The sequence below is a fragment of the Macaca fascicularis genome, chromosome 4 (genome assembly GCF_037993035.2).
Source record: "Macaca fascicularis isolate 582-1 chromosome 4, T2T-MFA8v1.1".
NCBI lineage: Eukaryota > Metazoa > Chordata > Mammalia > Primates > Cercopithecidae > Macaca > Macaca fascicularis.
This window is the reverse complement of record NC_088378.1, coordinates 159,412,911-159,426,446: the sequence shown is the minus strand read 5'-3', so window position 1 is coordinate 159,426,446 and position 13,536 is coordinate 159,412,911. Positions and strand designations below refer to the sequence as shown.

The window sequence follows — 13,536 nt, the reverse complement described above, 5'->3', positions numbered from 1 at the left end:
TCATCCATATATCAATAACTAGTGAAGGCCAGGCACTGTGTCTTACGTCTGTAATCCTAGCACTTTGGGAGGCAGAGGTGAGAGGATCACTTGAGACCAGGAATTCAAGACCAGCCTGGTCAACAAAGTGATATCCAATCTCTAAAAAAGATATAAAAACTTAGCTGGAGATGGTGGCTCAGACGTGTAGTCCCAGCTACTTAGGAGGCTGAGCTGGAGGGATTGCTTGAGCCCTGGGAAGTCAAGGCTGCAGTGAGCTGTGATTGCACCACTGCACTCTAGCCTGGGCAACAGAATGAGAACCTGTCTCAAAAAAAAAAAAAAAAAAAAAGAATTTCTACATGCACCGGAAGACCGAGGTCATCTTTCCTTGCCTAACGCAGCCATGGCTCATGGTCCCAAGAAGCATCTGAAGTGGGTAGCAGCTCCAAAGCATTGGATACTGGATAAATTGACTGATGTGTTTGCTCATCGTCCATCCGCCGGTCCACACAAGTTGAGAGAGTGTCTCCCCCTCATCATTTTCCTAAGGAACAGACTTAAGTATCCCCTGACAGGAGGTGAAGAAGATTTGCATGCAGCAGTTCATTAAGATCGCTGGCAAGGTCCGAAATGATATAACCTACCCTGCTGGATTCATGGATGTCATCAGCATTGACAAGATGGGAGAGAATTTTTGTCTGATGTATGACACCAAGGGTTGCTTTGCTGAACATTGTATTACACCTGAGGAAGCCAAGTACAAGTTGTGCGAAGTGAGAAAAATGTTTGTGGGCACAAAAGGAATCCCTCATCTGGTGACTCATGATACTCGTACCATCTGCTACCCTGATCCCTTCATCAAGGTGAATGATACCATTCAGATTGATTTGGAGACCTGGCAAGATTACTTGATTTCATCGTTACACTGGTAACCTGTGTATGGTGACTGAAGGTGCTAACCTGGGAAGAATTGGTGTGATCACCAAGAGGGAGAGGCACCCTGGATCTTTTGACGTGGTTCACGTGAAAGATGCCAATGGCCACAGCTTTGCCACTCGACTTTCCAACATTTTTGTTATTGGCAAGGGCAAAAAACCATGGATTTCTCTTCCCTGAGGAAAGGGTATCCACCTCACCATTGCTGAAGAGATAGACAAAAGACTGGTGGCCAAACAGAGCAGTGGGTGAAGTGGTCCCCGGGTGACATGTTAGATCTTTGTACGTAATTAAAAATAATGTGGCATGATTAATAGAAAAAACAAAACAATTGAAACTGGGTTATGGGCACTTGGGGCTCTACTTCTCTATTCTTTCTGCATTTGTGTATGTTTGAAATTTTTCATTATAATAAAAAATCTTTTTAATGCAAGAAGGAGTGGAAGGGAAAAATACTCAAGAAGTATTTCGACCATACACAATATGTAGCTCTGTGTAGATCTTGTTAAATGCTGACTCAAACACACCAATTGATAAAAAGACTTTTTGAACAAATGTAACAAATTGACCATGATCTGTGTTAGATGATATTTTAAGTTACTGTTAATGTTGTTAGGTATAATTGTGCATAAGTCTTTTCTTTGTTGTTGTTGTTGTTTTTGGGTTTTTTTGTTTTTGTTTGTTTGTTTGTTTGTTTTGAGGCCCCTGTCTGTTAGAGATACATATCAAAGCATTTAAAAGCATTTATATAGGCTGGGATTTGCTTTAAAATACTGGGAAAAAAACACACACACCAAAACAAGAAGGGTAGATGAAACATGATTGGCAGAATGTTGATAATTGTTAAAATTGGTCAACAGATTGGTGGAGTTTCATCACATTATCATCTGAAATTTTCTATCATAAACCACTTAAAATAAATATTCACAAGACCATCGTGTTCCAACCCATCAATGACAGGAAGAATTCATACATCCTCTTCCAAGTATCCTTGGAAGATTAATGTTTTCATGATAAAAATTTTAAAGTACTTTTGTACAGCTCTGATTCGCAGCTTCCTTTTTCCTAGTCAGCAAGCGATTTCTCATTAGGATATGACTCAAGGACATACGGTTCATTGCAGTGATCATCAAATCACATAGTGGGAAGAATACTGTAAAAAAAAAAAAAAAAAAAATTCCCTTCCTACGGCAGAGTGTGTCATTCACAGTTTTCTGCAACTGAAACCCTGTTTTGAGATTTGCCTTCCAAAGACCTTGATAGTGTACCACATTATCATATGCATCCTGTAACAAAAAAGAAAAATATATCAGGCCGGGCACGGTGGCTCATGTCTGCAATCCCAACACTTTGGGAGGCCGAGGAGGGTGGATCACCTGAGGTAGGAGGTCAGGAGTTCCAGACCAGCCTGAAAAACATGGTGAAATCCCGTCACTACTAAAAATACAAAAAAATTAGCCAGGCATGGTGGCACATGCCTGTAATCCCAGCTACTTGAGAGGCTGAGGCAGAAGAATCTCTTGAACCTGGGAGGCAGAGGTTGCAGCGAGCTGAGATTGTGCCATTGCACTCCAGCCTGGGAAACAAGAATGAAACTCCATCTCAAAAACAAACAAACAAACAAAAAATATATATATATATCTCAACCAAAACCAAAGTTGTTATTTTGGATCTTTGATTTTTTTCCTTGAGAATAATGGGAGCCTTTTTATCTAATAATAACTGCACTCTTGAAGGTTGAAGCATTTTAATTATTTTTAATTCTCCATTTTCATTATTTGAAGCATAGGCATTTTCAGGAATCTCATAGTCCATATTGAAATATGCAAATGAAAAAATCATTTAAAAATTTCACCCCAGCCAGGGCTGGGTCACATGTTGAAGTGGACAGAAAGAAAGTCGCTCATCTGCCTGGTGCCCCTAATAGTTCATAGGTGGCGGCCAGTGGGCTTGAAAGACGAGACTAAGTAGAATTGTTTCTAAGTGAAATTGGGAATCAGGGTGTGTGAATTTTTTGGTAGAGAACCTCGGGGCTCCCTGATGTAACATTTCAGTCTGCTGTTCCACTCCTCCAACCGCCTTCTGTTCTGAGAGGTGTGGGCTGAGCCGGGCGAGAGCCCAGGTCCCGTGTCAACTCATCTGGGCTGCAGGAAAAGGCTGCCCGGGCTCTGCGTCCTCCAGACTTGACAGCCGTGACCCCGAGCCGGTGTTTGACAAACAGACCAGGCAGATGCCACACAGTGCCCTGCAGTGTCTCTGCCAAGTGACACACAAAAACAAACCATTCTGGGAAGGAGGAGCAGGTCAGGCAGTCAGCTTCTAAAAATACCCAAATAGGAGCATAGAAACATCCCATCACCCCGTGTCAATCAGGAGAAAGTCACAGAATAATAGGTTTGCCAGGAAAAAAAAAAGGCAGCAGGAGCAGGCAGGAGAGCCCCGAGATGAAGAAAACTTGTATGAGAGTCACTTAAATGCTGGCAGGATGGCCTTTAGGAGACAGCTGCTTGGAGAGCCTCATAAATGGCCTTTGAGTCATTGCCAGTGGTAGCATTTGTGTCCGGCCACCAAGGTCCCGCGGCTAGCTGGCCATGCTCAAGGAGGGCTGCGGGCTCTGAGCGTGCTATGGGCCTCAGGCCATGCTGTGAAAAGTCAGCAGGATCACAGAGGAGCTGAGCTGGCAGGATTTTCCAGAAATCACCTACGGCAAGAAGACCAGAGCAAATTATATGTGGGCGGTTGGATCCCAGAGCAGGAAACTGTAACAGCAACCTTTTTTCTGCACCTCTGTACCAAAAACAGCTGGAGACGTGGACAAGGACCACTTTTGGGAGTGGGGAGCACGATCGATCTAAGCAGCGTCCCATATACCAGCTCCTGTAGAGAGAGGCCCACTTCAGAGGAAACGCGCAAACAAACATCCCGGGACAGCCTTCGGCACCCATGCAGTCTAGTGTCCCCTCCCAGGCTGGGCCCTTCAGATAAGCGGCAGGGGTCTCTGTAGCCCCTCAGAGGGGACTCAGAATGAACTCTCCGTCCATTCCACCCCAGCTGCACTCTTTTCTCATGGCTGAATATTCCAGTTTAGCCTCAGTTGCCTCCTTACATAGTTTACATTCAGCTTAAAGGTGTCTCCATATACAGTGAACTGTAACCCAACTAGAAGTATAAACAGACTGTAAATTACTCTAGGAAGAAGTAGTGCAGTCTCAGCCAACCACAACAAGCAGCCAGCTGTTCACACCATGTGCAAATAAGGCAGAAGCCAGGCAGTAACCAATCTGGCTGTTTCGGTAGTCACTGTCCCTCTCGTTTTTCTGTCCCTAAATCCTCTCTGACCATGCGGAATTGCCAGAGTTTCTCCAAACCTTTTCTGATTTCGGAGGCTGCCAGATTTGCAAATCATTCTTTGCTCCATTAAACTCCAATAAATTCACCCTGTCTAAAGTTTTTCTTTTTTTTGAGACAGAGTCTTGCGCTGTTGCCCAGGCTGGAGTGCAGTGGCGTGATCTCTGCTCACTGCAACCTCCACCTCCGAGGCTTAAGCGATTCTCCTGCCTCAGCCTCCTGAGTGCTGGAATTACAGGTGCCCACCACCATGCCCGGCTAACGTGGTGGCTCACATCTCTAACCCCCACACTTTGGGAGGCTGAGGCGGGTGGATCATTTGAGGTCAGGAGTTCGAAACCAGCCTCACCAACATGGCGCAAGTTTTCCTTTTAACACAGGTCTTCTCCTGCCTTATCCTTCCTTGTCACCCAGGTTTCTAGGCATGCCTGCCAACTAGCCAGGGAGTGCTGGCCTCAGGCTTCTGAAGAGCATCATGCTTCCAGAAAGCTGAAAAAGAAATTATACTTCCCTGACACAAGCTCACTCGTCCTCCATCCCCATGACTAATTCCCTCCAAAATCACCACACTGCTTTTCTCTGTCTTCCCTGGATAAAACTACATTCGCCATAATGATTAGATGAGAAACAAACACCCATTTTTCCGTTAGAAAACCGTCCAAACTTATGAACCAGAGCAAAGACCCATGCAGCACAAAAAGGAATCTTCTACAATATGTAGGTCAGATTATCTTCAATTTATACTTCATATTTCTGCTTTAGAATTTACAAAGACCAGCTGGGCGCGGTGGCTCACACCTGTAATTCCAGTACTTTGGGAAGCTGAGGCAGGCAGATTACTTGAGGACAGGGGTTCAACACCAGCCTGTCCAACATGGTGAAACCCTGTCTCTACTAAAAGTACAAAAATTAGCCAGGCATGGGGGCGGATGCCTGTAATCCTAGCTACTCGGGAGGCTGAGGCAGGAGACTCACTTGAATGAACCCAGTAAGCTCAGATTGTGCTACTGCACTCCAGCGTGGGCATTGGAGTGAGACCCTGTCTCAAAACAAAACAAAACAAAACAAAACAGAACAAAAATTTACAAAGACCTTTCCCACACATGATCAAATTTTGGTCTGACAACCACTAAGTGAGACAAGTATTACTAATCCCATGTAGACGTTTAGACTCGAAGAGTTTAAGAGTTTAAGTTAAGAGTTTAAGCAATAGTTCCAAGGTCACCCATCAACTCAATGGCAGAGCTGGGATTCTAACCTTATCATATAATTCTGAGTAAAATCCTTCCTCCAATAAAATAATAAGAGCTACCTGTTTCGAGCATTTACTATGTCATGCCCTATGCCATGTACTTAACACACTTAAATTTAGTTAACCCTCAGGAAAAGCCTATAAGATAAGGTTGAGATATTATTATGCCCATCTTAGAGATGAGGAAAACTGAGGCATGAGGAAGTTAAGCAATTGCTGAGGTTACACAACCATACCACTCTATCCTATAGCTTCCTATATTTTAGCTATTCCTACTTCACTGCAAACCACAAACTCAGGCTAGGAAACAAAATAATAAGCATCCCCAAAAAAGTTTGGAAAGTACAGAGTCAACAGTTAAGACCCTGGCAAGAGGGGCTCATTTGCAAGCTCAGACCTAAAACAGCAAACTGCAGGTGTTGGCTACTAAATCCATGTAAACAGGCGTCACCAACCTATTTTAAGCCTCAGTGAAAAGGTTAGTCACAGTATCAGCCAGAGCCGGGCAGGAAACAGATGGCACACTCCAAATTGCTCAACTGAAAAAAAAAAAATGTAATCAGGGGACTATTTACAGAAGTGCAGGCAGGATGAAAGGAGTCTACCAGGGGTGGTGTGGCACCAGAGACAACAAACGCTGGGAGTGGTTACCCCCTCTAACACTGCAGGGGCAAAGGGATGGAAGGTAGTACCGCAGCCCAGTACTACCACTAGAACTAGGAGAGGGACTGCTTCCCAGGAGCTGTGGGACAAAGCCACTGCCAGGGCGGCCTTGCTCCCGTCCATCCCCACCAGGTGCCCCCATTAGTCAGGAACACCCAGAAGCTATCAGGCAAAGAGCTTTGGTGAAGCTGTCCCTAGAGCTGCATCTCCTGGGCCACAGTCAGGGTAGACAGAGGTGGAGAATGAATGGGGATGGCCCCTCTCATCCTGACCCTGCCCACACAAGGGCTTTAGCCAAAGCCACACAGTGTTTGAGCACTAGTTGTTTCATTATCAACATACTCTGGCTCATGTTTTCTCTAAAAATGCAACTATGGGCCGGGCACAGTGGCTCACACCTCGAATCCCAGCACTTTGGGAGGCTGAGGTGGGCAGATCACTTGAGGTCAGGAGTAGGAGACCAGCCTGATCAATATGGTGAAACCCCATTTCTACTAAAAATACAAAATTAGCCAGTCATGGTGGCACATGCCTGTAATCCCAGCTACTCAGGAGGCTAAGGCAGGAGAATCGCTTGAACCTGGGAGGCGGAGGTTGCGGTGAGCCGAGATCACACCATCGCACTCCAGCCTGCGCAACAAGAGCGAAACTCCGTCTCAAAAAAAAAAAAAAAAAAAAAAAAGGCAACTATGTTAGACACACCAAACATTAAAAGAAGCACCAATATCTTTTCCTAGGGGCTGTGCCGTCTTCCCTTTCTTGTGGCATTCAATCAGTGACTGCAGGGCCTTACTGCCTGGCCTCATATATTAAACAGGACTTCCTTCTTGGTTCCTCCACCTTGATCAAGAATGGGTTGGTTCCTCAAAAAAATAATCATAGGACTGCCATATGATCCAGCATTCCTACTTCTAGGTATATATCCACAAAAAGTGAAATCAGGGTGTGGAGGAGATATCTGCACCTTTGTGTTCATTGCAGCATTAGTCACACAGTAGCCAAAATATAGAAACAATCTAAGTGCCTATTAACAGAGGGATGGTTAAACAAAATGGGACACACACACACATTTTTATATATATATATTTAAATTTATATTAAAAATTTGTATATAAAAGTGCTATATATATGTGTGTGTATATATATATTTCATTCATAAAAAGGAGGAAATCCTGTTATTTGTAACATAGATGAGAACATCATGCTAAATGAAATAAGCCAGACACAGAAAGACAAATATTGCATGACCTCACTTATATGTGGAATCTAAAAATGTCAAACTCAGAGTAGAATGGGGTTTGGGAAGCTGGGAAGTGAGGGGAGATGGGGATTCGGTCAAAGGATACAAACATGCAGTTGTAAGAGGAATCGGTTCTGAGGCTGTAACGCACAGCCTGGTGGCTATATTTAATAATCCTGTATTATATACTTGAAATTTGCCAAGAGAGCAAGTAGAGTGTTTTCATCACACAAGAAATGAAACAGTAACTATATAAGGTGACATTTGTGTTGATTAACTTGATGCTAGTAGTCATTTCAGAATATATATTTATATCAAATTACCATGTTGTATGCCTTTAATTCATATGTTTTATTCGTCAATTATATTTCAATAAAGCCAAGGGAAAAAAAAATCCCCTCTCCCAAAAGAAAGATGAGTCAAAGCAAGATCTGAGAGCTGTATTTCTCTTCTGCGTCTTTTTACTTTTAGCTTCTCTCACTTTTCTTTAAAAAAAAAAAATGTAATTCAAGAAGAAGGCAGTAACAAAGAGCAAATCAATTTCCAGACCGGCTGTGCTTACACAGTCCTGGAGCAGACAGCGTCTAGTTGTCAACGTAGGCAGAGGTGACAACTTCTGCACCAACACCTCTGATAGGGAGTTGTGTCTGCCTGCCAAGCGTTTAGAGTGGGAAAGGAGGAAAGGAGAGGGCGGGAAATGCATGCACAGCTCAGGCTGTCACCATGGAAGGAGGAGAGGAAGGGCTTTCTCCCCTCCTGATAATCAGGAAAACAGAGAGTAGGGGTAAGCAAGCTTGAAAACAAAAAGCAACCTCCAGGGCCCCAAAACAATACAGGCAATGGAGGACCTGCTTATGGCCAAACCATGAGGCCCACAGCAACCTGGGGCGGCCCTCCCAGCCTGCTAGGCCATTTAGGAGACCCGGACTCTCAAAGCCCAAGTGACAACTGCTTTGTAACATTTGGGCAGGCAAGGGAGGGGGGCAGACTGGAAGAGGAATTTATGTGTATAGTTAGCAATAAAAATGGGTTTTATTTAACTGGAATGGGGTGGGGAGGCTTTCCTGCTTCCTGTATCACCTGTCAGTCAGCTTCATCTCCCAAGGCACCTTTAACATCAAAATCCTGATACTGTTTGACAAGAACTGCTCTCAAGTGAAGAACAATTTCACAAAATGCCAAATCAGGATGAGGCCCGTATTTAAAGACTAGTGTGTCCCCAAAACACTGGAGTATGGGAAAAGGCGGGATGAGGAATTGTAAATGGCCAAATCCCTGTTTCTTAGCCTTGTCTTTGGGGTCCCACATGTTTTTCCTTACTCACTGTTTTCACAAAGCATCCGTGGTAACAACCAGGGACTCAGTAGAGATAGAAGTCAAAAGGATCACCATAAAAATGCCCAGTGGGGTCATAGGTCTGGGCCATTCCACCTCTAGTTTCACTCTGCTAATGGCACACTCTTCAACTTGGTTGCTCATTCACGCCCCAAACCACAAAGTCATCTTGGATTCTTCCCTTTCCTCACCATTCCGTATCCAACAATCATCAGATTTGTCTTAAAAGTCAAATAAAAAATATTTACAACCGGGCACGGTGGCTCATCCCAGAACTTTGGGAGGCCGAGACAGGCGGATCATGAGGTCAAGAGATCGAGACCATCCTGGCCAACATGGTGAAACCCCGTCTCTACTAAAAATACAAAAATTAACTGGGCATGGTGGTGCACGCCTGCAGTCCCAGCTACTCAGGAGGCTGAGGCAGGAGAATTGCGTGAACTCAAGGCTCCATCTCAAAAAAAAAAAAAAAAAAAAATTTACCGTGAAGGGACAATGTGCCAAGCACAATCAAGATACTCGGGGGTTGCAGGCATGAGGGCCTCACAGTCAAAGAGTTTCCAATCTTGTCAGGGGAGACGATAATAAGCACATAAATAAATAAAATTGCTCCAGGTTGTACAGAAGCCTGCTCTTTTCTGTTAGGTAAAAGAAACTGGCTTAATTCTAGCTATGGAAATAACTTACAAGGGGTTATGCTTAGTGGTTCAAAAATGTCATCAAGGACTGGAGTTCTTTCCACCTCTCTTGTTTTGCTTTAACCTAAGATTAGAAGCAAGATGGCTGCAGGAGCTCCAGGCGTCCCTTCAGGTATAACCAGGACCAGAGGGAGAAGAGGCCTTTTCTTCCTACGGCTCCCCAAGGAGAGAGGGACTGTTCGCTAAAAGATCTCACAGACTTCGTTTCATGTCTCCTTAACTAGAATTGGGTCACTTGCGCATCCCAGAACCAAAAACTGGCGGAGGGAATCTAATTAACTTTTGATCAGACAGGATGGAGTCTCTGCCCCAAGGAGGTATGTAGGAAGGTGAAATCTGACCAGAATTAGGGTTCCTTTAAGGAGGAAGAAGAGGGAAACAAATTCTGGGTTGGCAGCCAACGGTATTGACAACACTAAAAAGGCATTTAAAAACCCAATAGGGTAATGAGACGGAGGGCTCGGGAAAGGCTGCCCTAGATCTTGTCTCCATTGCCACTGCCTGGGGCTACGGCAGGAGCCCCCTGACTGGTTTTCCGGTTACTAGCAGCTCTCTCCTGCTCTCTCTCACCCCCTGCACCCATTTTCCACACCCTCCCATTGGATCTGCCTAAAATGCAAATCTCCTCACGTTATTTTCTTGCTTAAAATGCTCCTGTAGCGTTACTTCCTGTGGAATAAAAAGGCAAACTTTTTAGCAAGAGATGATAATTTAGTACTTCCCACATGCAGGGCACTATTCTAAGCACCATCTACTGTGTTATTCAACTTACCTCTCAGAACAGCACTCCCATGGAAATGCTATTCTAGCCCCATTATACGAGAGGCAATGGGGCGCTGGAATGTTCATCTTGTCCATATGTGAGTTTCCTATTGCTGCTGTGACACATTACCACAAACCTAGTGATTTATTTATGTGTTGTTATTATTATTTTTGTTTGTTTGTTTGTTTTTGAGACAGAGTCTCACTGTGTAGCCCAGGCTGGAGTTCAGTGGCACGATCCCGGCTTGCTGCAACCTCTGCCTCCTGGGTTCAAACTATTCTCCTGCCTCAGCCTCTGGAGTAGCTGGGATTATAAGTGTGCACCGCCAAGCCCGGCTAATTTTTGTATTTTTAATAGAGATGGGGTTTTGCCATGTTGGCCAAGCTGGTCTTGAACTCCTGGCCTCAAGTGATCTGTCGCCTCGGCCTCCCAAAGTACTGGGATTACAGGTGTGAGCCACCACACGCGGCCCAAAGCTAGTGCTTTAAAATAACACAGATTTGTTATCTTACTGTTCTGAAGTCAGAAGTCCACAGTCAGTTTCCCCGAGCTAAAATGAAGGTGCCTGCAGGGCTGCGTTCTTTCTGGAGGCTTTAGGGGCAAATCCATTTTCTTACCTCTCCCACCTTCTAGGGCAGCCTGTATTCTTGCCACGAGGCTACAATCACTCGACCTATGATTCCATCATCCATTTCCTCTTCTGCTTTCTGACCTTCTGCTTCCTTTTTTTTAAGGGCCATTGTGATTACATTAGGCTCACTCAGATAATCCGGGATAATCTCCCCTTCTCAAGATCCTTAACTTAATCACATCTGCAAAATCCCTTTGCTAGGTAAGGTAACATAGTCACAGGATATAGAGATGAGGCAGCATCTTTGGAGAGCCATTATTCTGTCTTCCACTCCTCAGCTCATTTGGCAAGAAAGGAGTGGAACTAAGCTTTGAACTCAGCCTCTGCAGGCTCTGCAGCTCCCAGAAGGAGCCGTGGGAGTTGGCTTGCAGCAACCTCTCCCAACCTGGTTGTTTTGTCTTCCACCTGGAAAGCCTTTCTTGCATATCCCAGCCCCTCCCAGGACTAATTCCCACTTGCCCTTAGGACTCAGCTCAAAGTGACCTCTTGTAGAAAGCCTGCCATGGCTATCCCTTTACCCTTCAGCTGGACTGTCTCTCCTCCAGGCTGCCAGGTCACCAGAGCTTCCTACTAACTTATAACTTATATCACTTATACCTAACTTCAAATGGGAATGGGCTTCTCCCAGAGTGCCTAGAACTCAGGAAATACTGGTTAGTTGGTGGGTTGTTGGGTGTGTTGGTTGGTTGGTTGGTTGGTTGAATGAATGAATGATTGAGCTGAGGGTAAGGCATTTGAAAGGAAAGACATATGATAACAGCTAATAGACATTAGGGAAGGATTTTTTGGCAATAGTCTTTTGAACACTGTTGTAGGGTGGAAGTACATTTCAGGATATAGAATGACTTGTATTTTCAGGAACCAAAAGAGATCCAGTTGGGACCCCCAGTAAGGAACCAGTAGGTGGACATCTCAGGCTGCTCTAGTTTTTCAACTCAATCACCAGGTGAGAAAGAAGGTGAGTTTCAGGGCAGGAGCTAGGTTTCAAAATAAAGAGTGAGCACCTGGTGGTGGTGTGTCTCTTGGGACAGGTGAGTGATGGACCAGGCACGATTTCAGAACCCAGAAAGACAAGCCTTTAGCCACTCCCCACCTTGGGAACTTTCAATTTGTTAGAGCGTAGAGCTTGAAACCTACATTACATAGACATACATGCACGCACACACGCACGCACACACATTGAAGCAAAAAGAAATTAAGTTCACTGCCACAATCATAGAACTAGTCAGTGGCAGAACCAGGCTGTGAACCCAAACTGGCTGAATTCAGCTCTGTGTGCTTACCATTGCCTGTCACTGCCTGTCACACTGCCTGTCAAATACCAGTTGTGTTCTGACCACACTGCCTGTCAAATACCAATTGTGTTTTATTTTTTTATTTCAGATTCAGCAGGTACATGTGCTTGTTCATTACATGGGTATTACATGCATAATGGTGGGAGTTGGGCTTCTAGTGTATTCATCACCCACATATTGGACATTTTACCCAGTAGGTAATTTTTCAACCCAGCCTCCCAGCCTGTTGGAGTCCCCAGAGTCTATTTTCTCCATCTTTATGTTCATGTGTACCACCAATTGTGTTCTATTTTTAAAATAAAGCAATATCTGGGGATTTTGGAGACTGACCTAGTGAGCATAAAGCCCACAGAGAGAAATAAAGTCAAGGAGAAGACAGAGGAAAGAGTGAGTACTCACTGCAAAGAACATGTCTCCAAACCAGAAATCAGAAGGCCCAGGGTATCAGGCCAGTCCTTCATCCTCTAAGTGGATTTCCTTCTCAAACTCCACAATGACCATTCAGTCAGTGTTAGAGTTTTGACGGGATGGAAAGGATTCTTATATGTAAAAAACATTGGCCGGGTGCAGTGGCCCTCACACCTGCAATCCCAGCATTTTGGGAGGCTGAGGTGGGCGGATCACCTGAGGTCAGGAGTTGAGACCAGCCTGGCCAACATGGAGAAACCCCATCTCTACTAAAAATATAAAAACTTAGCCAGGCATGGTGGCGGGTGCCTGTAATCCCAGCTACTTGGGAGGCTGAGGCAGGAGAATTGCTTGAACCCAGGAGGTGGAGGTTACAGTGAGCCGAAATCATGCCATTGCACTCCAGCCTGGGGGACAGGAGCAAGACTCCATCTTAAAAAAAAAATAAAAATAAAAATAAGAAATTACATTATCATTCTATCTCACTAGGTCCTGTAAACAAGAGGCAGGATGAGTTCTCACCCAAAAGAGCATATTTGTGTCAACTCTGGAGTTCACCAATGCCTTGAATAAATCGAAGCTTCCTAAAAGGCTCACCTAATATTCTGCATTATGTTTTTATCAAAATAAATAGAAAACACTCTTGTGCTAGGAAAGTTAAAGTGCCGACATATATTGATACAAACCAGGGCTCTCTTAAGCAAAACGAGTACACTTCTGTTGGATCATAAAGGGACTAGGGCTTTAATTATTATTTTCCCCAAATAGGTATTTATATGCACCATATGTGGAGAGTGGCAAAGGTTCAGGGGCCAGGAGAGGCCTGGAGGAGCAGGGGGCAGCCCGACGTGGCTGGCATGGTTGGGGCTGGCAGGAGAAGAGGCTGATGATGCAACGAGGCCATACATGCCCAGATAAGGAGCTCGGACATCTCTCACAGGAAATCTGGAGCCCTTGAAGGTCAAGGCAATGCAAGGACCCTTGG

The 13,536-nt window shown here is 44.7% G+C and overlaps 1 pseudogene; it reads left to right on the top strand.

Moving 5' to 3' along the window:
* Positions 1-364: 364 nt before the first annotated feature.
* LOC102141172 (small ribosomal subunit protein eS4, X isoform-like) lies at positions 365-1,260 on the top strand (annotated as a pseudogene).
* Positions 1,261-13,536: the final 12,276 nt, after the last annotated feature.